The 24,151-nt window shown below is 43.0% G+C and overlaps 1 protein-coding gene across 1 annotated transcript in view; it reads left to right on the forward strand.

The window, feature by feature from the left end:
• Positions 1–586: 586 nt before the first annotated feature.
• EXTL3 (exostosin like glycosyltransferase 3) overlaps positions 587–24,151 on the forward strand; it is a 126,253-nt gene continuing 102,688 nt past the window's right edge. Inside the window, exon 1 of the mRNA XM_030879130.2 lies at positions 587–699. The gene's annotated coding sequence lies outside the window, so the exon portion shown is untranslated. The remainder of the gene's footprint in view (positions 700–24,151) is intronic.

Raw genomic sequence — 24,151 nt, forward strand, 5'->3', positions numbered from 1 at the left:
TCCACTTGAACTATTTCCTTGAGGAAGAGAAAGTCCTGAATTACACACTTTCATAGTTTCTGTTCCATATTATTTTTATTCTCTAGACAGATTGAGCCGATCTGTGGTTTCAACAGAACTAAAAACTAAGTGTTCAGGTTTTCCCATAATCTTGATGTCATTTAGTTTTATGATTTTAAAATTACTTTTCCTAGCTTAAAAAGCTTTTCCGAGACTGAAAGTTTCTTGTTTTTTTTACTTATGTCACTACCTGGGAGAGGGGGGCCCAGGCACTTTGAAAAGCAGAGTTTGAGATGTGAACAACAGGTAACCCACGCTAGCTCGCAGCTGTCCCAGAAGTGCCCGGCCCCGCCTCTCCCTCGGCGGGTCCCCGCAGACTCACCCCGCCAGCCCGGGGCTGCTTTTTGGACGCGCCCGCCAGGGGTCAGCGCAGCCTCAGCAGCGGGCTCCGGCGTCCCACAATGCACCGGGCGCTCGGGTCCGGAGGTTCCCGAGCTGCGGCTAAGGCAGCCGAGTCCCGAGCGTTTGCGGGCGTCCGAGGGGCGGGGCGTCCTGGGGGCGGGGCGTCCGAGGGGCGGGGCCAGGGCCGCAGCTCCGGCAGCCTTCACTCGCAGCTGCGCCTCTCCTGCGGCCAGCCGCCTCGGATCAGGTTGTGTCTTTCCCGGCCTCGGAGACCTGTCCACCTGGCGCTGTAGCAAGGTAGGGGGTGCTCTCCCGGACCGTCCCTTTTGGGGGGTGTGAAGTCTTTTTTTTCCTAGTTGTGCCAACAGGAGAAGTCTTAACGTTGCTAATATTTAGAGATGGAGCTACCAGTTTCGCTCGGAGGAATCTATTTCAAAAGTCTTCTGTTTCCGTCCCATCATCCCTGTCCCCCCCGCCCCCCCGACTCTGCTGGGCTTTGGGAAACCTGATTTGGGGAGTCTGTGCCAGGGTAATTTCAAGCTCTTGGTTCATCCCTCCTGTCTTGTGTAGGGATGCAAAAACTCCGGGGTGGGGTTAGAATGAGTGAGAACTTGTGTGGGTGTGGGCTGCGTGTCTTCAGAATGCGTGCCTTTGTGAAAACTCCTAAAAAGTTAGATGTCCATAGGGGTCTAATTCTCGGGGTGGGTGTGGGTCCTGAGTCTCCGCTGTTTCAGGTACTCAGTGAGTGGCGTCTGTCACATGCCCGCCTCCGCCACCCTAGAGCCATCAGGAGGTTGCTGTCCTGTGATCTAAGCCAGTGGGTGTCCTCAAGTTCTACACCCCAGAACTACTCTCCAGGACAGTGCTTCCCAACAGTCCCTGAGCGCCCCACCCCAGAGCGCCTCAACCCAGCTGACCCTAGTTTGGGGATCCCACAGTTCGAGCTTTTCAAAAAATAAAGGTAGGCAGATAGAAGGCACTGGAATATGCGGGCACCTGGGATAGCTTAAGCTTGTTGGGGTCTGTCCTCCTCAGCCTGTTTTCTGGGTCACACTGCATGGCTCCATCCATTCGGTCTCACTTCCTGTTACCCCAGAGCTCCCCTTGGTAAAAATGCCAATCTGAAATAATCCTCATCTGAAACTTGCGATTCTAAAGTGAATCCACCTTTGCCCACTTGTAAAGGCTCAGAAAAGCACTTTAGTCCTCTGATCCCTAGCTCCGATGTAAAATAAGTTTTCATTTTAAAGGTTTATTTTTCTTTAAAACCCTCACCCAATAAATATCAGTTGATAGCTTTTACTTGTGAAATCCAAGCAGTTTCATTTGTTGTTTAGTAATAAAGATTATGACTAGGAAGACCATCTAAACGATATATTCTTCAGGTGAACGTGATCCTAATTAACAAATTAGCTGACAGTGCAAGAGGCAGAAGATGGGAAATCAGGGAAGCTTGGCTCTAAAATATTTCTGCCTCTGAGAAGTCTGGACGACTAAATTGCCTTTATTTTTCCTTCAAAATGTAAAATGCTGTGAGCACAGGTTCCTTTTTTGTTAGACACACCTCTTGATTTGAGATAACAATCAGAAACAAAATTCTTTCAAACAGTTATCATCTCGCCTATGCCCAAGGAAAGAAGGTAAGTCTAGGAGTTGTTAGGATTCTAAATCTTTGTTAAGCAGAAATTCTTAATGATCCTTAAGCCCATCTCTGGGTACTTTCCCCCAGGAGTGTCTGTTTTCCATCAAATATGAAATTATGAATTTCTCATTATGTATAATACTTTGTATTTGGAAAATATTTGTATTTTCTACATCTAATGTTAATATTCATTTAAAAGCATTGTGTATTTGTGCATAAAATGATACAAATTTTTAAAAGATTAAAAGCAAGAAAAAAAATTTTCTTAGCTAGTATTCATCAGTGATTCCCACCATAAGGTCCTCAGTTAGTGGCAATAAACCCCAAAGGTAAAACCACAATCTAAAAAGTCATTAATAATCACCAGCACGGATAAGAACTAGAGGGCACTGTTTGAAGCTTAAAAGGAGCCGTTTAAGAACATGTTAAAGATAACCTTGAACAGGGCTTCCCTGGTGGCACAGTGGTTGGGAATCCTCCTGCCAATGCAGGGGACATGGGTTCGAGCCCTGGTCCAGGAAGATCCCACATGCCACAGGGCAGCTAGGCCCATGTGCCACAACTACTGAAGCCTGCACGCCTAGAGCCGGTGCTCGGCTACGAGAGAGGCCACCACAATGAGAAACCTATGCACCACAACGAAGAGTGGCCCCCGCTCGCAACTAGGGAAAGCCCATGCACAGCAGGGAAGATCCAACGCAGCCAAAAAAAAAAAAAAAAAGATAACCTTGCACAGTAGATTGCAAGCATCAATTAAGGCTTCAGCTTCAAGAGATTCATATGGAAAGACAGTGACACCCATATAATGAAACTTAAATACCAATTCATGGGCTCACTAAAAATAAGCAGATCAGATGATTCCCACATCAACTGTAAATACTGTATATGCACTTTAGGTCAATTTAAATAATTGTCCCATTGCTTTTACAACCTTCCAATGCCTTGATTACTTCAAAACTGGAACAGCTGGCACTGTTCTTGCTTCTGAAGGAGGTAAATTAAGAAATTGACCTCCAGCCACAGACTGGAGTTCACAGGATTTAGCGCAAACAAGCAACTCATGAGGAACTCAGTTCTTGGGCAGATATTTATCAAGCACCTACTAAGTGCAAGACTGGACTCATTACTTTAGCCCACTCATGAAAAATAGCTTCAGGGATGATCTCTTATCAGGGGTCGTGTCATCAGGGCCATGCACGTAGAGGTCAGGCTATTTCTCAGATGCCAAGGAAGCAAAAATATCTCTCAGAAGAACCATGAAGACCCGAGGAGCTCAATTTAAAAACATCCCACTTATTTTAGAGGGAGAAGGGATAGAGGAAGTACCTTGAAATATTTCCCTTTTGGCTCCCATCCTTTGTGGTGCCAGTTTTTGAAAAAAACTCTTCATTATATAATGATACTAATTATTCTAATACTAGTCATGTAATATGAGACTTTAGAAACAGTTATCCTGATGAACTCAGGAGTTAACCTCGTGAACTATTCCAACTTTCCAATAATAAAAGCACCACCCTGTTATTCATATATATATATATATTTGTTCAGTAAACATCCTAGCACTGTGCTAAGGCCGGAAATGCAAAGATGTATCGTCTAACCCTTGACGTTAAGAAGCTGATCGCGTTGGGGAAATCAACCCACAGATGGTTGTAATGAAGCGTGTACTTGGGACGGCGATAGATAATTGCTCCTGGTGCCGTGGGCCTCGAGTCTAGTCTGGTGGAGTCAGGAAAGGCCCGGAAGTGTCGGAAATTAGTAATTCTAGGATGACTCACTTTTAGCCAACACTGGGGGAAGAGTGCTTCAGGTGGAGGGGACAAGCATTAAGAAGATCATGGGGGTAGAGTGGCAAGATCTGAGAAGTAGACTGAACACAGGAAGGCCTGGTGAGGGTGAGGGGAGCCACTGAAAGCCTTATCAGGAGGGACAGGATCCTGTCTGCTTTAGGAAGCTCACTCTGAAGCTGGAGTGGAGGATAGACTTAAGAGGCCAGGAGGCAGGAAAAACTGCTAGGAGACCATAGCAGAGATTAGGAAGGAAATGAGGAGGGCTTAGCATTTGTAGAAAGCATGACCCTTTCCAGCTGTCTCATCCGTTACGTGGTTTGGTTTTCATAACCACCCTTTGCAGTCAGTAGGGTGATATTCACAGCTTCATTTTCTAAGTGCTTACCTGGTGCTTTGTGTACATGATCCCTGACCTTTATAAAAACCCTGAAAATTAAGTATTATTGACCTACTTCACAGAAGTGGATCCTGAGGCAGGGTCAGGCTCAGACCCAGGTCCTGTGTCTAAAGCAGGACTTATTCTAAACAGCAGCTGGATCCTGCTTCTCTAGAGAATGAGGCAAGACAACCCTTCTGGGCAAATCTACACCCGCGAAACATCTCTCAGGAGTCAGCATGACAATATGACTGCAGTGGCCAGCTCTTTAAGCAGTTCTGTCTCTGCATTTAAAAGTCCCATGGAACAAAACAGTGTGGCAGTTCCTCAAACTAGCAAACAGAGAATTACTGCCTGAGCCTGCAATTCCACTTCTGGGTGTACACCCAAAAAAAGTGAACGCCGGGACTCAGATACTTGTACACTTGTGTTCATGACATTATTCACAGTAGTCAAAAGGTGGAAACAACGCAGGTGTCCACTGATAGAAGAATGGATAAACAAAATGTGGTCTGTACATACAATGAAGTATTATTCAGCCTTAAAAGGAAGGAAATTCTGACACATGCTACAACATGGATGAACTTTGAGGACATAATGCTCAGTGCAATAGGCCAGTCACAAAAGGGCAGATGCTTTATGATTCCACTTATGGTCAGATTCACAGAGATGGGAAGTAGAATGGTGGTTGCCAGGACAGGTGGAGAGGGGGATGGGAAGTTGCTGTTTAATGGGTAGAGAGTTTCAGTTTGGAAAGACGAAAAGAGTTCTGGAGATGGACGGCGGTGATGGTTGCACAACAATGTGAATGTATTTAATGACTCTGAACTATACATTTTAAAAAGGCTAAAACGGTAAATTTTATGTGTATTTTTCCAAAAACAAAAAAGAGCAAGTGACTTACCCAGGGTCACTGAGCAAGTTCAGGCAGAAGGAGAATTCAAAGCAAAAACACGGCCTCTGCCAGACCGTCACACCTGGTAGTGACAAGGAAGCTCTTTGGGCGGAAGGAGGTGTGCTCTGGCTTTCTTTTTAAGCAGAAAGAGAAACCAAGTTTTCCATTGTTATCAGCCTTACTGCAGCAAATTCACAGGATTCCAATCGCTGAAGAAACATGGGTGCTTAGAACCTGGTATTTGGTTGCTGGCTTTGTCTAGGTAATCAAGGTGGGAAACTGGTGATAAGTTGGATTTTATTCATTCATTCATTACCAAATATTTGAGGGCCTGTGTTGTACCAAATATCCACTCCAGTTTCCAACTTTTCTGTCTAGTTACAGCCATCTGCCAGCTTTATTCTAGATGCTCTGCCAGTTTCCCTTGGACATAAAGTCCTAAGTTATATAAACCTTCCTTGATTCCTGGAAAGATCAATAGGGGGAACGGGTAGGGTTGAAGGGAGGTGATATGAGGTAAAGTGGGAGGTACCAAATGCCTAAGAGAGTTGTGATTCCAATGAAGAAGCTGCTAAGCGCTATAGGAGTCCCATGAGGTGTGTCCAGGGGCTGCAGGTGCAGAAATATTGAGTGCAGCTCATGTACCTCACCCCTGGCATAGACCAAGTGTGGGCACTGCCTAGAGTCTTTTTTTTTTAAATTGAAGTATAGTTGATTTACAATGTTGTGCTAATTTCTGCTGTACAGCAAAGTGACTCAGTTTATACACATGTGTACATTCTTTTTTCATATTCTTTTCCATTATGGTTTATCCCAGGAGATTGGACATAGTTCCCTGTGCTATACAGTAGGACCTTGTTGTTTATCCATTCTAAATGTAATAGTTTGCATCTACTAACCCCAAACTCCCAACTCATCCCTCTCCTGCCCCCCCCTCCCCGCTGGCAACCACAAGTCTGATCTCTATGTCTGTGAGTGTGTTTCTGTTTCATAGATAGGTTCATTTGTGCCATATTTTAGATTCCACATATAAGTGATATCATATGGTATTTGTCTTTCTCTTTCTGGCTTCACTTAGTGTGATGATCTCTGGGTCCATCCATGTTGCTGCAAATGGCATTATTTCATTCTTTTTTATGGCTGAGTAGTATTCCATTGTATATATGTACCACATCTTCTTTATTCATTCATCTGTCTATGGACATTTAGGTTGTTTCCATGTCTTGGCTATTGTGAATAGTACTGCTGTGAACTTTGGGGTCCATGTATCTTTTTTTTTTTTTTTTTTTTTTTGCTGTGTGGGGGCCTCTCACCATTGCGGCCTCTCCCGCTGCGGAGCACAGGCTCCGGACGCTCAGGCCCGGGGGCCATGGCTCACAAGCCCAGCCGCTCCGCGGCACATGGGATCCTCCCGGATCGGGGCACGAACCTGCGCCCGCCGCATCGGCAGGCAGACTCCCAACCACTGCACCACCAGGGAAGCCCATGTATCTTTTTTTTAATTAAAAAAAAAATTTATTTTATTTATTTATATTTGGCTGCATTGGGTCTTTGTTACTGCTTGCGGGCTTTCTCTAGTTGTGGCGAGCGGGGGCTACTCTTGGTTGCGGTGCGCGGGCTTCTCATTGTGGTGGCTTCTCTTGTTGCGGAGCACAGGCTCTAGGTGCACAGGCTTCAATAGTGTGGCACCTGGGCTTAGTAGTTGTGGCTTGCAGGCTCTAGAGCGCAGGCTCAGTAGTTGTGATGCATGGGCTTAGTTGCTCCATGGCATGGGGGATCCTTCTGGACTAGGGATTGAACCCATGTCCCCTGCATTGGCAGGTGGATTCTTAACCACTGTGCCACCAGGGAAGCCCCATGTATCTTTTTGAATTATAATTTTGTCTAGGTATATGCCCAGGAGTGGGATTGCTGGATCATATGGTAATTCTATTTTTAGTTTTCTGAGGAACCTCCATACTGTTTTCCATAGTGGCTGCACCAACTTGCATTCCCACCAGCAGTGTAGGGGTTCCCTTTTCTCTACATCCTCTACAGCATTTGTTATTTTTAGACTTTTTAGTGATGCCATTCTGACCAGTGTGAGGTGGTACCTCATGGTAGTTTTGATTTGCATTTCTATAATAATTAGTGATGTTGAGCATCTTTTCATGTGCCTACTGGCCATCTATATGTCTTTGGAGAAATGTCTGTTAAAGTCTTCTGCCCATTTTTCGATTGGGTTGTTTGTATTTTTGTTGTTGAGTTGTACGAGCTCTTAGTATATTTTGGAAATTAAGCCCTTGTCGGTCACATTATTTTCAAATATTTTCTCCCATTCTGTAGGTTGTCTTTTTGTGCTTTTTTGGTTTTTTTTTATGTTTTCCTTTGCTGTGCAAAAGCTTGTAAGTTTGATTAGGTCCCATTTGTTTATTTTTGTTTTTATTTCTATTGCCTTGAGAGACTGACCTAAGAAAACATTGGTACTATTTACGTCAGAAAATATTTTGCCTATGTTCTCTTCTAAGAATTTTTTTTTTTTTTTTTTTTTTGCGGTACGCGGGCCTCTCACTGTTGTGGCCTCTCCCGTTGCGGAGCACAGGCTCCAGACGCGCAGACCCAGCGGCCATGGCTCACGGGCCCAGCCGCTCCGCGGCATGTGGGATCTTCCCGGACCGGGGCACAAACCCGTGTCCCATGCATCGGCAGGTGGACTCTCAACCACTGCGCCACCAGGGAAGCCCCTCTTCTAAGAATTTTATGGTGTCATGTCTTATGTTTAAGTCTTTAAGCCATTTTAGTTTATTTTTTTGTATGGTGTGAGGGTGTGTTCTAACATCATTGATTTACATGCAGCTGTCAAACTTTCCCAGCACCACTTGCTGAAAAGACTGTCTTTTTCCCATTTTATATTCTTGCCTTCTTTGTCGAAGATTAATTGACTGTAGGTGTGTGGGTTTATTTCTGGGCTCTCTATTCTGTTCCATTGATCCATGTGTCTTTTTGTACTAATACCACACTTTTGATTACTGTCACTTGTCTGAAGTCTGGGAGAGTTATGCCTCCTGCTTTGTTTTTTTCCCTCAGGATAGCTTTGGCAATTCTGGGTCTTTTATGGTTCCATATAAATTTTTGGATTATTTGTTCTAATTCTGTGAAAAACGTCATGGGTAATTTGATAGGGGTCCCATTAAATCTGTAGATTGCTTTGGGTAGTATTGCCATTATACCAATATTCTTCCAACCCAAGAACATGGTATTTCTTTCCATTTCTCTGAATCCTCTTTAATTTCCTTTATTAATGTTTTATAGTTCTCAGCATATATGTCTTTAACCTCCTTGGTCAGGTTTATTCCTAGGTATTTTTTTTTTTGGTGTGATTTTAAAAGGTATTGTGTTTTTACATTCCCTTTTTGATATTTCGTTGTTAGTGTAAAGAAACGCAACCGATTTCTGAATGTTAACCTCGTATCCTGCTACTTTGCTGAATTCATTTATTAGATCTAGTAGTTTTTGTATGGAGTCTTTAGGGTCTTCTTTATATGGTATGGTACTGCCTGGAGTCTTAACACCTGCGTGGAGGGTCAGGGTGATACCCACAGCAGACACCCCAAAAGGCAGACAAAAAGAGCCATACATGGAGACAAGCAGTGGTACAAAAAAGGAGAGTGATGTGGAAGACAGTGCAGTCTGGAAAAAGCCCAACTTTTATGGAATGACTTCCCCATCTGTGCCTCTAAGGATAAAGCCTGGTTGGCTGTTCACAACTATGTGCATAAATGTGAATAGAGTCTTTTTTTTTTTTTTTTTTTTTTGTGGTACGCGGGCCTCTCACTGTTGTGGCCTCTCCCGTTGCGGAGCACAGGCTCCGGACGCGCAGGCTCAGCGGCCATGGCTCACGGGCCCAGTTGCTCCGCAGCATGTGGGATCTTCCCGGACCGGGGCACGAAGCCGTGTCCCCTGCATCGGCAGGCGGACTCCCAACCACCGCGCCACCAGGGAAGCCCCGTGAATAGAGTCTTTTAAAAAAATCCACAATATTTGGACCTGTCTGCTTCTAGGAGATATGAAGTATAGGATACGAGGTAAAGCATAACTTTAAAAATAAGGCACTGGGGTAGTTAAGTAAAACAAGCACTAGATTTGAAATGACGTGAGGAGGAAGGGCACATCGGGAGAAGCAGGGTGCTTGGTGTATAAGAGACGCACAGTCTATTCTAGCTATTTTCAAAATATAAAACAAAAATGGTCATAGCAATGAAGTGGAAGTAGGTCCTACTAGGCATCTGAGATGAGACATTTTGGCATGGGATTTGGTTTTAAGTTTCTTGGAAGCCATGGTATAAAAGGAAACACGTTGGGTTACATCATTTTCTTACTCTGGCAAGATAAAGTATACAAATTCAGCTCTAGAGGAGACAGTTTTTTTCCTGGAACTAAACTCAGGGGAGGATTTACCACACGGGCTCTGTTGAATACAGTTTTGAAGCTGTGGACAGCATCTTCGATAACGTTTTATAGGTCAGCTCTGAAGACGTCATGCAGATGAATGGGTTTTACCTTTGGTGGAAACCATCTGGAGGCAAAACTGAACGTGTAAAGTATTTTTTGTTAGAATGCTGTAGCGGGGCTTCCCTGGTGGCGCAGTGGTTCAGAATCCGCCTGCCAACGCAGGGGACACAGGTTTGAGCAGTGGTCCGAGAAGATCGCACATGCCACGGAGCAACTAAGCCCGTGCACCACAACTACTGAGCCTGCACACCTAGAGCCCGTGCTCTGCAACAAGAGAAGCCACCACAATAAGCCTGAGCACTGCAACGAAGAGTAGCCCCCGCTCGCCACAACTAGAGAAAGCCCACACACAACAACTAAGAACCAAAGCAGCCAACAACAAATAAATAAAATAAATTTATTAAAAAAAAAAGATTGCTGTAGTGGTGGGATTCCGGACAGTCACTTTCAGGAAGTTACCTAAGGATGAGTCATTAGAAGAACCTGGAGAAGTGGGCTGAATTGGACACCTGAGTAGGAAAACCTCTAACCCTCAGTTGAGCTCGGTCATTTGCATTGTTCTCATGGGGTAGAGGATCCCTTGGCAGGAAACCAGAGCTTAGTGGTCCAACAGGCGTTTAAGCTTTGAAGCAAGAATTGAATAAGGCCTGTGCTGATCTTGACACCCCATCGGCCTCACGTTTGCACCAGGGACAAAGCAAGTGGTAAGCTGTTCAGTGCCAACATGGATGGGTAGAGGAGAGAAAGAGGGCTTGGGCTGAGCCATCTGTGTACAAGTTCTCATCTGGAGCTAGAACTTTGTGAAGCAGCTAAGAGATCTGGGACCCGTGAGCTGTTCATTTTTATGCTTTTTACTGTTTGCTTTTTGTTTTGTATTTGTTTGCTCTTCCCTTTGTGCTTTAGTGAAAATTTGCTTTCAACAATTCTAATCTTGGCTAAGCCAAGGAAAAAAATGATTGGTTCACACCTGAGCCAGGATAAAGTTCAAACTTCTTAACTGCTCTTGAGCGAGGCAGTGTCTGGTCTGGTCCTTTCTCACTTGCTTAGACTCATCTTCCGACCTCTCCCTACACCCTGTGCTCTACTTGTGCTATGCAACCTACAGCCCCCAGAAGTAAGCCTGTTCCATGTCTCAAGAGTTGTTTTTTTTTTTAAATTTTAATTTATTTATTTTTGGCTGCATTGGGTCTTTGTCGCTGCACGCGAGCTTTCTCTTGTTGCGGTGAGTGGGGGCTACTCTTCGCTGCGGTGCGCAGGCTTCTCATTGTGGAGTCTTCTCTTGTGGCAGAGCATGGGCTCTAGGCGTGTGGGCTCAGTAGTTGTGGCATGTGGGCCCTAGAGCACATGGGCTCAGTAGTTGCGGTGCATGGGCTCTATGGTGGCAGGCTTCAGTAGTTGTGGTGCACTGGCTCAGTAGTTGTGGAGCACGGGCTCTAGAGTGCAGGCTCAGTAGTTGTGGCACATGGGCTTAGTTGCTCCGCAGCATGTGGGATCTTCCAGGACCAGGGCTTGAACCTGTGTCCCCTGCATTGGCAGGCAGATCCTTAATCACTGAGCCACCAGGGAAGCCCCTCATGGGTTTTTATACTCTGCTGTTCCCTCTGCTTCCCACTCTTCCTCACCTTCGCTGCCCAGAGAAATCGTCATCCTTCAAGACTCTGCTGAAGTGTTGCCTTGTCCAGGAGGCCCTCCTAACCCTTTCTGCCCATTCTGGAGGAGATGATCACGTTCGCCTTTCCACCCCCTCTGCCTCCTGTCTCAGCTCCTGTCACTCTGTATTGGCATCATTTACTGAGTCTGAATCCTTCAAGGTTAGGGATGAGGTTGTAATCTTAGCTCGTCACCTTGCTTCTGGCACGTGGTAACCTAGATGTGTGAAGGCTGAGGAGAGAATCAGAGTACTCTGAAGGGCCAGGAGGAATGAACTTTCCAGCTTAAGAACCTGGAAATGATAAGTAAGAAGTGAGGCAGATAGGGCTTCCCTGGTGGCGCAGTGGTTGAGAGTCCGCCTGCCGATGCAGGGGACGTGGGTTCGTGCCCGGTCTGGGAAGATCCCACATGCCACAGAGTGGCTGGGCCCGTGAGCCATGGCCGCTGAGCCCGCGCGTCCGGAGCCTGTGCTCCACAACGGGAGAGGCTGCAACGGTGAGAGGCCCGCGTACCGCAGGGAAAAAAAAAAAAAAAGAAGTGGGGCAGATAAATGAAAACCCAGACAAGGAAGGCCTTGGATAGGAAAGTTCCCACCTGGGTTTTTTTTTTTTTTGTTTCTGTTTGCTTTTTCTTTATGAAGAATATTGAATAATTCAGTAGTAAATACCCTCAACTATGAAAGACAAAAAAAAAAAATGCTCTTCAGAGTGTTTACATCATACCTCTCTGAAGATAGGTATCACAAGACTACATCGTAATTTGGAAAAGACATTTCAGGAGGGGTTGCGACAGTATGGTCCAAAAACTTTGTTGAGGATGAAACTAAATATAAGGATAGAAGTTGAAAACATGGATGACTAATGTGATCAGTAGATGAGGTCTTCAAATACAGTTATCTCACATGAGCTCTTATCACTCTTAACTGAAACTTCAGTCTTGATACTGGAAAGGACCTTATCTAGTGGCCTCTTGGTATTTGGTATTTGTTCAACCCAAGGGTTGTATCTGCTCTTAAGAGCATTGTTCTGGGGACTTCCCAGGTGGTTCAGTGGGTAGACTCTGCACTCCCAATGCGGGGGTCCTGGGTTTGATCCCTGGTTGAGGAACTAGATCCGACATGCATGCTGCAACTAAGGAGTCCGCATGCTGCAACTAAGGATCCCACATGCCGCAACTAAACATGCCTCAGTGAAGATTCTGTGTGCCGCAACTAAGACCCAGCACAGCCAAAATAAATAAATAAATATTAAAAAACAAAAAATATTGTTTTAAAAAAAAGAGCATTGTTTTGGTAACTTTGATCTCTTAATTAGGTGGTCACTGAGATCCCAAGACCTTTATTTTACGAGCACAGGTTGAGTTTGGTTTTGTGTTTTAGACCCAGATTCGTTTTCCCGTTCCAGCCTTCTGAATCTTATCTGCCACTCTGGATTCTGTCACATCATTTTGTGAGATCTTCCTGTGGTTTATCTCCATCAGGTTGGCAGTTTACTATGCAGAAAAGCTGAGTGTCCTGTCAGCAAACGTAAAAGTTCCTCTTTTAGATCAGTCATGAAAACGATCCCAGTACACACTAACATGTTTTAATTTATGAAAGAGATAATTTATAAATCAGTTGCCTCATTGTGATCAAACATTTACTTTCAGATTCCATCCTTTCCTCGACGTACCAGATTTGGGGGAAACTATGGAATGGTTTCTGTCATCCAGTGGGCCCTCTTAGCTTCCAGTCAATTCTGTGTTTTCCTAGTATCTCTCCTATTCGCCACGGCACAGTTTCAGATGGCTTCCGTTCTCTTTAAGCCTTCCACCCCCCAACCCCGCCCCTTCCACCCCCAACCCCGCCCCCTCCACCTCTGTTCACCTCATCCTCAGCAAAGGGCCCCGCCCGCTACTTTCTGGAGAAGATGGAGGTTGTCAGACAGTCGCATCATCGAGTTCCTGCTGCCACTGCCAGGACGCCTAGTTAATTCCGCCTGCATCCTTCTCTCTGTCGGCTTCCAGTGAAGAGGTGTCCTTCCCTTGAATTGGGGCCGACCTTTAAGTCTGTGCTTTGTCCTGTGCTCTGGACCTTCTTCCTCCTCAGGGGCTCCCCCAGCTGACTGTCCCCTCTCCTGTATCCTCCTCGTTAGCCTTTACACATTCTCCCTCCTCATCCGTCTGAAAGCATCTCCCTCCACAGCCCTTCCCTTCAAACTCAGTGCCTTGACTTAGAATTGTTTCTGTTCTATTTCCTCACCTCATTTCAGTCTGGCTTGTACCACCACCCCTCGACTAACACTGTCCTCACCAAGGCCACCAACTACTGCCTTGTGGCTAAACCCAACGCATACATCTTGGTCCTTGTCTGCCGTATCTCTCTAGAGCATTTGGCTTTACCGACCACATGCATCTCTGAAAACCCTTCTGCTGGCACTGCAGTTTCCTGGGCTCCTCCTTTCCTCTGTCTTTCTCGTTGGGCTCATCTTCCTGTGTCGCTTCTTCAGTGGTGGTTCTACCCTGGTCTCTCCACTCCCACTGTCCCCTCTCTTCCCAGGATTCTTTTGGTTCCAAGCGACAGACCTCAATTCACGTTGAACTAAACAGGACTTCCCTGGTGGTGCAGGGGTTAAGAATCCGCCTGCCAATGCAGGGGACACGGGTTCAAGCCTTGGTCCGGGAAGATCCCACATACCGCGGAACTAAACCCATGCACCACAACTAGTGAGCCACAACTACTGAGCCCGCAAGCCACAACTACTGAAGCCTGCGCGCCTAGAGCCCGTGCTCCGCAACAAGAGAAGCCACTGCAATGAGAAGCCCGTGCAACGCAACTTGGGAAAGCCCATGCACAGCAACGAAGACCCAATGCAGCCAAAATTAAATAAATAAAAAAGAAAAAACAAATTAAACTAAAAACCAACCGAAACACCACCACCACCAAAAACCACAACAAGGGAAATTCTTTGATTCATATGCCTGCAAAGTCCAGTAGTAGATCTGGGATAGCTGGTCCAGAGATGTAACATAAGGACGTCAGAAACAGCTTCACCCTCTCTGTCTCTTAGCTTTGTTTTCCATTGTGTTGGCGCCATTCTAAGGTGGCCTCTTTCTAAATGATGGCATGACTTCTGCCAGCAACTCCAGGCTTCTAGCCAATCCTCTTAGGAAACACAATGGAAGATTTTCTACCCAGTTTCTGAAGCTGGAAGTCTAGGAATCATTTTTGACTTCTGTTCCCACACATCTTAATCACCAAGTCCTGTCCCGTCTTCTAAGTATCTCTGCATCCCCGTTGCCAGTGTTTTAATTCAGGGTACCATCTTTTGTCTCGATTCCTGCAGCAGCCCCCAGTAATTTTCTTCCTTGGGTCTTGCTGCCCTCCAACCTGTTCTCCACATCACAACCAGGGTAATCTTTCGAAAATGTTACGTGATGGCCCCCCAATGGATAGGAAGTTCAAGACAAAACTCCTTGTTATGTTCCGGAAGGCCTTGTATGATACAGCTCCTGCCTACTTCTCTTTTCACATCATCCCTTATTCCAGGCAGTTCAGCCACAGATGCATGGCAGACTAGCCAGCTCCCTCCTAGCTCTGCCTTTTTCATGCAGTGCTCCTTCCAGCTGGACCATTTTCCTCCTGGCCCCCCACCTAATGAGCCTCTTCTTATCCATTCAGGTCTCACATTAGATATAACTGTATTGAGAAAATCCTTCCAGGAATTCCCTGGCGGTCCAGTGGTTAGGACTCTGTGCTTCCACTGCAGGGGGCACAGGTTCGATCCCTGGTCAGGGAACTAAGATCCTGCAAGCCGCAAGGTGTGGCCAAAAAAAAAAAAAAAAAAAGAAAATAGAAGAAAAGAAAAACTCTTGGCAGAGAAAATCCTTCCATACTGCATTATGTACACACTCTTCCTACAAGAATATTCTTTTTCCACCTTAGCAATTACCGCATTTTATTGTCATTGCTCGTTAAATCGTCTGTATCCCTCAGCAGACTATAAGTTCCATGAAGGCAGATATTTCCCTTGTTTTCTGAAATATCCCCAGCATCACAGAGTAGACACTTGATAAATATTTGTTAAATTGTAAAATAAAATGAGATGTGATTGTAGTAGGTGATTTTAGAATCTAGATTGATTCGCTAAGCTACTGGAAAGTCTGTAATGTCTACTGCTTTTCTTTTTTATATGCTTATTGGTTTTCTTTTAAAAATAGTAGAGTTATAGAATTAAAGAGGATCTTAGTAATTATCCTGCACTAATTCACTTCACTTGACAGGTAAGGAAGAGGGAGCTCAGAGGGACTTAGTAATTTACACAAACCACGGAGCTATTCACGGTGGTCTAATTGGACTGGAGCTCAGAGCTCCTGACTTTTAGTGCAGCGCAGCCTCCTCTTCACCATGATAGCAGCACTTCTAACAGATTAGTGTAGTGCGATTTTTATTTTATAACATTTTGCCTTTTTAAAAAATTTATTGATTTTCGGCTGTGTTGGGTCTCCGTTACTGCGCGCGGGCTTTCTCTAGTTGCGGTGAGCGGGGGCTACCTTTTCGTTGTGGTGCGTGGGCTTCTCTCATTGCGGTGGCTTCCTTTGTTGCAGGGCATGGGCTCTAGGCACGTGGGCTTCAGGAGTTGCAGCATGCGGGCTCAGTAGTTGTGGCTCTCGGGTTTTAGAGCACCAGCTCAGTAATTGTGGTGCACGGGCTTACTTGCTCCACGGCATGTGGGATCTTTCCGGACCAGGGCTTGAACCCGTGTCCCCTGCACTGGCAGGCGGACTCTTAACCACTGCGCCACCAGGGAAGTCCCTGTAGTGCGATTTTTATTTTAATTCAAAGGAAGCTTATCGCCGATAGCCTCACATATTTCCCTTCTTAAGATGTACTTGCCGATCTTGTACATCTCGGTGGATTCTGACAGTTTTTCAGGATGCAAATCTCCCTGGTCTACAGATGCCTAAGTATCCTGTAGAGTCTGTCCTCTATGCCATTGGCCCACGAAGAACCAGAAGTTACACATTTGATTCCCTTGTTCCACCGTTTCTCCTTGGAAGGGTAATTACTGAGTAGATGCCATCTGGATTTGATCTGAGGAACACTAATGTTGTATAAAAGAAGTAACAGACTTCTGTTTAACTCTTTGTATGAACTACTCTTCTCTCTTCCTTCTGTGAGGCTTACTGACTGATGCCCAGTATGAAATAGGAGCTTGAAAAGAGAACTGCTTCTATAAAAACAAGTTGAAATTTGGAAAAGACTGGGTAGGAGTAACTTTCTAAAAAGAATTATAGTAGAATTGGATATGGGTGAGAAAACAGATATTGGGGAAATTTTTTTTTTTTTTTTTTTTTGCGGTATGCGGGCCTCTCACTGCTGTGGCCTCTCCCATTGTGGAGCACAGGCTCCAGAGGCGCAGGCTCCGCGGCCATGGCTCACGGGCCCAGCCGCTCCGCGGCATGTGGGATCCTCCCGGACCGGGGCACGAACCCGTGTCCCCTGCATCGGCAGGCGGACTCTCAACCACTGCGCCACCAGGGAAGCCCTGGGGAAAATTTTTAGTTAATAGAAAATAGTTTTTAGGGACTTCCCTCATGGCTCAGGGGTTAAGAATCTGCCTGCCAATGCGGGGGACAGAGGTTCAATCCCTGGTCCGGGAAGATCCCACATGCCACAGAAAAACTAAGCCCATGCGCCACAACTACTGAGCCTGCACTGTAGAGCCCGCAAGTCACAACTACTGAGCCCGCAAGTCACAACTACTGAAGTCTGCACACCTAGAGCCTGCACACCGCAACAAAGAGAAGCCCACGCTCTCTGCAACTAGAGAAAGCCTGCGCGCAGCAACGAAGACCGAACACAGCCAAAAATAAGTAAAATTTTTTTTAAAAAGTAAAAAAAAAGGAGTTTTTATATTAAAATTTTTAATTTATTAAAAAAAATTTTAAATTAAGGAAACCAAAAATGGAACCTGTCGACCAAAGCATTATGAAACTTCAATTAATTGACCTATTCTGTGCATAAATGTCTTCAAGTGTTCATTTTAAATAAAACGTTCAGTGTATCTTTTCATTATGGTTCCTGCTTTAAACGGATTATTTCAGTTAACTGAATCGCCTACTCTTCTGCCTTTTGTAGGTGGACATGTTATATGCAGCTGAATCTTTCATGTGGTTATAATTTTGCTTTTGAACTGCATTTAAACTTCTCAAGGGCTAGGAGTGTACCTACATATTGCATTTCCTGTAGATTTTACCATGGGGCCTAACTCTGCATATGCCTCCAATGATAGGGTTTTATTTCCCTAGCCAACTAGTCTTTCTCACTCTGGGTCAACATTATTATTTTGTTTTCATCTTTACTCCTTCATTCTTCCTAACTCACGGACATTGTTCCTTCTGAAAAGGAGAGAGAGAAAGGGAATATAAGGAGAGCATCTGCTAACCTCCCTCGGGGGCTTGCCATGTATTTGATACTAAAAAAGAAACTAAAAAGGAAGCGAAAGACAAGTTAAAAATATATTTAAAACAGATGTTTGTGCTTAAATTTAAAAATTCCAAATGCCACCCTTTGACCCAGCAGGTCTACTTCTAGAAGCCTATCCTATGGAAATAATTAAACACATGCAAAAAAGATTTAGCTCTACCATGTTCATCTCAACCTTGTTTATAATGGGGGAGAATTAGGAACAACTTGAATTTTCAACCTTCAGTTTTCAAGGACTTAACATTTAAATACAGTGGAGTTCCATTATTTTTAAAAATGCATTTAGTGACATATAAAGATAGTTATAATTTAATAATTGATTGAAAAACAAGCTATAAAATGTGTACATCCCATTTTTGTAAAAGACAAATGTGCAAAAATGACTAGGAAGATATACGTAAAGATTATATGATGGTAATGAAATAACTTTTTTCTCATTTATGCTTTAAACTTGTTTACAAAAAACTTCTGTAAAGTTATTTTTAAATTAAAAGCTACTCCCAACAAAATAGTTCCTATTAATGTCATTGTTGGATATGACTTTTTTCTTCAGAAGTAATTGATTGTAAATAAATATGTTAATAGCTGAGGTCTTAGGAAAAGGAAAACATCTCCTCTACTTTCCTGCCTTAATACCACTTTTCTTCCTAGCTGCAGTGGGTTCCAAATCAGTAGTTCTGTTAAGCTGGAGTTTTGTGAGAGGGGAGGAGGTGACTGGATTTTATTTCTAGTTTACTAATTCTCTTTATCACCTTGGGACATTTACTTTTCGTCTTTTTGTCCAGTAACCCTCTCTGTAAAATGGGGAGAAATCCTTCCTCATTACTACCCCAGCAGAGGGATTGAAAACACCAGTGGGTTCCACCCCTGGCCTGGAACATGGCCAGTCTCTGCCACAAAGCCATGATACACATAATAAGTACTAACTTAACAGTAATTCATTGATTATGTAATAAGTAATAATTCACCTGGCCACCCAGGGTAACCCATCACTCTCACCCTAACTACTGTGAACATTTACTAGATTGTCAAGTGATTCTGAACCATTACTTATTCATTAATTCAACAAATAACTGAAAAATGGCAACTAGGATTCAAATCCCGGCTCTCCCATTTAACTCTGTGAGCTTGGGGAAGGAAGTTAATTTCTCTGGGCCTCAGTTTCCTCCTTTATAAAATGACTAGTATAATACACTGTTGTTGTAAGGATTAAATGAGATACAGAATGTGTAACACCCCGCACACAGTAAGCTCTCATGTGTGCCAAATGCTGGGATTCACGTCCATTCAACATTTATTGTTTAGTACAGGTCAGACAATGTTTCAGGTGCCTGGGTTGCATCAGTGAACAAAACAGATTTGCCTGTTTTCATGGAGCTTACATTTCAGCAGACTCAAAGATTAATTCAATGTAGTCCAATCCATGGTTACTGATAATAATACACTATTATTACTATTAGTGTATTATGTGCCAGCCACTGTGCAAACGATTTTCATATATAATCTTATTTTCTCTAACCCTGTAAGGTAGGGATTTTTATTGTTACTTGAGAGTGTGGAAACTGAGCCTCTGAAAGGTTATGTACATACAACTGGCAAATGAGTGGAGGGGCTGGTATTTAGACCAGGTTGTCTGGCTTCACCACCACACCTTCCTGCCTTTACTTGGTGAGCCATTGGTGATCGTCACTTTTGCTTACGGTTCTTTCTTTCTTTTTTTTTTTAATTTTTATTGTAGTATAGTTAGTTTCTACTGTACAGCAAAATGAATCAGCTATACGTATACATACATCCCCTCGTTTTTGGATTTCCTTCCCATTTAGGTCACTGCCGTGCATTAAGTAGAGTTCCCTGTGCTATACAGTAGGTTCTGATTAGTTGTCTATTTTATACATAGTATCATAGTGTATATGTGTATATGTGCCAATCTCCCAATTCCTCCCACCCCCTGCCCCACTTTCCCCCTTGGTATCCATTCATTTGTTCTCAATATCTGTGTCTCTATTTCTGCTTTGCAAATAAGATCATCTATGCTTACAGTTCTTTCTTGACATCCTTGCCAACACTTTTTGCTCTGCAGTAGGAGCTGTGAGAGAAAGAAACTTGAGTTTTCTTCATTTGTATTAAAATACTTCATTATCTCTGCAGGAAATGATCAGAGAAGGAATATATGACAGCTCTGCTTAGAGTGTTTTTTTCAATCAATTAGAAATTGCAGCTGACTCCCATCCGTGTTTAGGAAAGAGGTTTCAGAGGGAGGAGTCGAGGTGCAGCCTTAAGAGAGGAGCGTAGCTGGGGACGGGGAGACTCCCAGTGGCATGGCCGTGATGCTGGTCATCCTACCAGGCTAAGGTGAAGGCAACAGAATTGGTGCCTCCTGTGTCTCTTGGTTTTGCATCGTCTTCATCTTCTGGCTCAGAGTCTTTAGGAAACATACCGCTGCTCCACCTCTAAAGATCCCTCTTCCTTTGCTGTTCTGCAATTGCCCAGTGACCTGGAATGTTCATGTCCTCCAAAGTCATGCTGAATAATACTGCTAGAGTTTAAGAAAGTATTGTTATGAAGTATTTCAAGTATTCAGAAAAGCGTAAAGAATATCATGTACTCACAATTCAGTTTTGCCAAATATTAACATTTTGCCTTTCTGCTCCAGTTCCTTTTTTTAAATAAAAAATACAGATGTAGCTGAAACTCCGCTGTGCCTCTTCCCAGTTTCACTCCCCTCCCTCCCTCCCTTCCGGAGGCCACCACTGTCCTGAATTATCATTACAATGCGTGCTTTCATCCTGTCCCTTGCTGCCTGTAAGTGCTTGGATAAGCACCCTTACACACGGTGCTCTGAGGCACATTCTTGTACCCGTGTCCTTGTACACGTGTGCAGGAGTGTCTCTGGGATGTTGCTGGCCGTCGTGATTGCGCACTGACATGGCCACATTTCTCTCCAGGATGGTTGTACCAGTTGATGTTGTGTATAACAGCTTCTCCTTCTCCACGGCCTTAGTCGTGCTTACTGCGGTCTGACTTTTAAAATTTATTGCTAATCTGATGAATGCGAAGTGGTGTCTCGCAGTTGTTTGTATTTTCCTGATTACTATCGAGATTGAGCATCTTTTCATGTGTTTATTGGCCATTTGTGTTTCCTCTTTGTTGAATTGTCTGTTCACATTCTTTGCTTTTGCGTCTGTTGTGTTGTCATTTTTCTCACTGGTTGAAGTAGTTCATTGTGTATTCTGTTTACTTAACCTTTACCAGTCACTTACCATGCAGAGGTCTTCTCCAAGTCCCTTGCTTATCTTTTACTTTGTTTATGGCATATTTTGATGTACAGACAAGTTTAATTTTAATGTAGTCAACTCTTTTGCAATTTTTATTATTCGTGCTTTTGAGTCCTATTTTAAAAACAATTTCCCAACTTCAAAATCATGTGTATATTTTCCTCTATTTTCTGTCTAAAATTTTCTAAAAATTTGATTTTCACATTAAGCATGGGATCCATCTAGAATTAATTCTGTCATTGCTGTAAGGTAGGGATCCATTTTTCTTTTCCTTCCACATAGATAATCAACTGGTCCAGCCCCTTTACTGTATAGTCTTTTCTTTCTCCACTGGTTGGTTATGTCTGTCAGATACCAAGTTTCCATAGAGTCAGGGATTTGCTTGGGGCTTCTTTGGTCGATCTAGTTATCTATTCCTGGGCTAAAATCACACTGTCTAAATACTATAACTTTTCATGTACGTCTTGATGTCTCATAGGGAGAGGTGGCCTCCCTCGTTTTTCTTTTTTCAAAATTATTTTTTGTTATTCTTAGTTCTTCCATATGGATTTTAGAATCAGCTTATCTAGTACTTTAAAAACACTAATCAATACTTGATCTTGATCTTTCCTGGGCTTCATCTAGACCACCATGCTTCTGTTTGCTTAAACACTGTAACAGTATCCTTCCTGGTAAACTTTCACAACAGCTTCTAATTCCTATGTTCACAGGTCACTTAACACAGGTTACATTTTTCTTTTTAAAAGTAATTGTGGAAAAATATATATAACGAAATTTGCCATCTTAAGCGTTTTAAGTGTGTGACTCAGAACTAAATACATAATGTTGTGCATGCATCATCATTATGGCAAAACTCTGTAATCATTAAGCAATAATTTCCTATTCCTCCCTTCCACCAGCCCCTGGCAACTACCATTCTACTTTCTGTCTGTATGAATTTGCCTTTTTTAGGTTTCTCATAAAAGTATAATCATACAATGTTGTCCTTTTGTGTCTGGCTTTTTTCCCTTAGTATGGTGTTTTCAAGGTTCATTCATGTTGTAGCCTGTATCCGAACTCCATTCCTTTTTAAGGATGAATCATATTCCATTATATGGATACCACATTTTGTTTATCCATTCATCTCATGTTGGACATTTGGGCTCTTTCCCCCTTTTGACTATTGTGAATGATGCTACAATAAACATAGGTGTACAAGTATTTGTATAATTCTTGTTTTCATTTCTCTTGGGTATTTATATAGGAGTAGAATTGCTGGGTTATGTGCTAATTCTATGTTTAACTTCTTGAGGAATTGCCAAGCTGTTTTTCACAGCGGATGCACCACTTTATATCCCCACCAGCAATGTCTGAGGGTTCCAGTTTCTCTACGTCCTCTCCAACACCTGTTATTTCTATATTTTTTATTATAGCCATCCTAGCGGGTGTGAAGTGGTATCTCACTGTGGTTTGCTTTGCAGTTCCCTAATAATTAATGATGTTGAGCATCTTTTCATGTGCTTATTTATCTTCTTTAGAGAAATGTCTATTCAAGTCCTTTGCTCCTCTCCTCCTTGCCCCTGCTTTTAGAGCAGTTTTAAGTTTACAGCAAAATTGAGTGGAAAGTACAGAGAATTTCCATATAACGCGCCCCCCCCCACCCATGCACAACCTCTCCCACAGTCAACAACCCACACCAGAGAGGTACATGTATTACAGTCGATAAACCTATATTGACAAATCATTATCACCCAAAGTCGATAGTTTACATTAGGGTTCATTCTTGTATACACTCTGTGGGTTTTGACAAATGTATAATGACACGTATCCACCATTATAGTAGTACATAGAATAGTTCACTGCCCTAAAAATCTTCTGTGCTCCACCTACTTATTCCTCCCTCCCCTTTCATTCCCCCCTTTGCCCATTTTAAAATCACGTTGTTTGTTTTTGTGTTGTTGAGCTTTAGGAGTTCTTTATGTATTCTGTATTTCAGACTCTTATTGTATATATGATTTGCAAATATTTTCTCCCATTTTGTGTGTTGTCTTTTCACTCTTTGATAGTGTCCTTTGGTGCACAGAAATTTTTAATTTGCATGAAGTCCCTTTTATCTATTTTTTCTTGTGTTGTCTGTGCTTTTGGTGTCATGTTTAAGAAACCATTGTCAAATCCAAGGCTATGCAAATTTGTCCTTAGATTTTCTTCTAAGAATTTTATAGTATTAGCTCTAAATTTAGGTCTGGTTCATTTTGAGTTAATTTTTGTATATGGTATAAGACAAGGGTCGACTTCATTCTTTTGCATGTGGATATTTCGTTTTCCTAGTACCATTTATGGAAGAGATTGTTGTTTCCCTATTGATTGGTCTTGACACCCTTGTCGAAATCAATTGACCATAGATGTGGAGGTTTATTTATGAACTGTAAATTTTATTCCATTGCTCTATATGTCTGTTCTTATGCCAGTACCACAGTTTTGATTACTGTAGCTTTTTAATAAGTTTTGAAATCAGGCAGCGTGAGTCCTCCAACTTTGTCCTTCTTTTGCAAGATTATTTTGGCTATTCTGGGTCCCTTGAAATACCATATGAACTTCAGCATGGAGTTTTCATTTCTGCATAAAACACCTTGGAATTTTCATAGAGATAGTCTTGACTCCGTATGTCAATGTGGGAAGTATTGTCATCTTAACAACATTAACTCTTTCAGACTGTGAACATGGGATGTCTTTTCATTTATTTAGAATTTCTTTCAGCAATGTAATATATATTTTTCACTTAGCACATTTATGTTGGTTGTTTGCTGATAGTAGGAAGATAGCAGCATATCTCTGGAATACAGATAAGAGGCTTGAGATGTAGAGTCTTATAAATTTTACCTATAAATGGAGAAAGCAACATAATATTTATTTTTAGTATCAGAATTGGTTTCCCTAGTCATGATCTTTTAGGATCTTTGAATAAGGAAAAAAAAAAAGATAGAAATGTCTGGGTTACAGATTCTCCGGAGATTCTGTTGACCTCATCATGCTTAGTAGGTCACAATGAGATTAGTTTACCCTATGTTGAATTTGACTCAAAAAAAGAAAATTCAGGAAGAGTTTATTGTTGAATACATGTTCAAAATGGCAATATCTTTTCTAATTCCATCTTCTATCATCATATTCACATTACAGTCTATATC

Source organism: Globicephala melas, chromosome 6, assembly GCF_963455315.2.
Source record: "Globicephala melas chromosome 6, mGloMel1.2, whole genome shotgun sequence".
Taxonomy (NCBI): Eukaryota; Metazoa; Chordata; class Mammalia; order Artiodactyla; family Delphinidae; genus Globicephala; species Globicephala melas.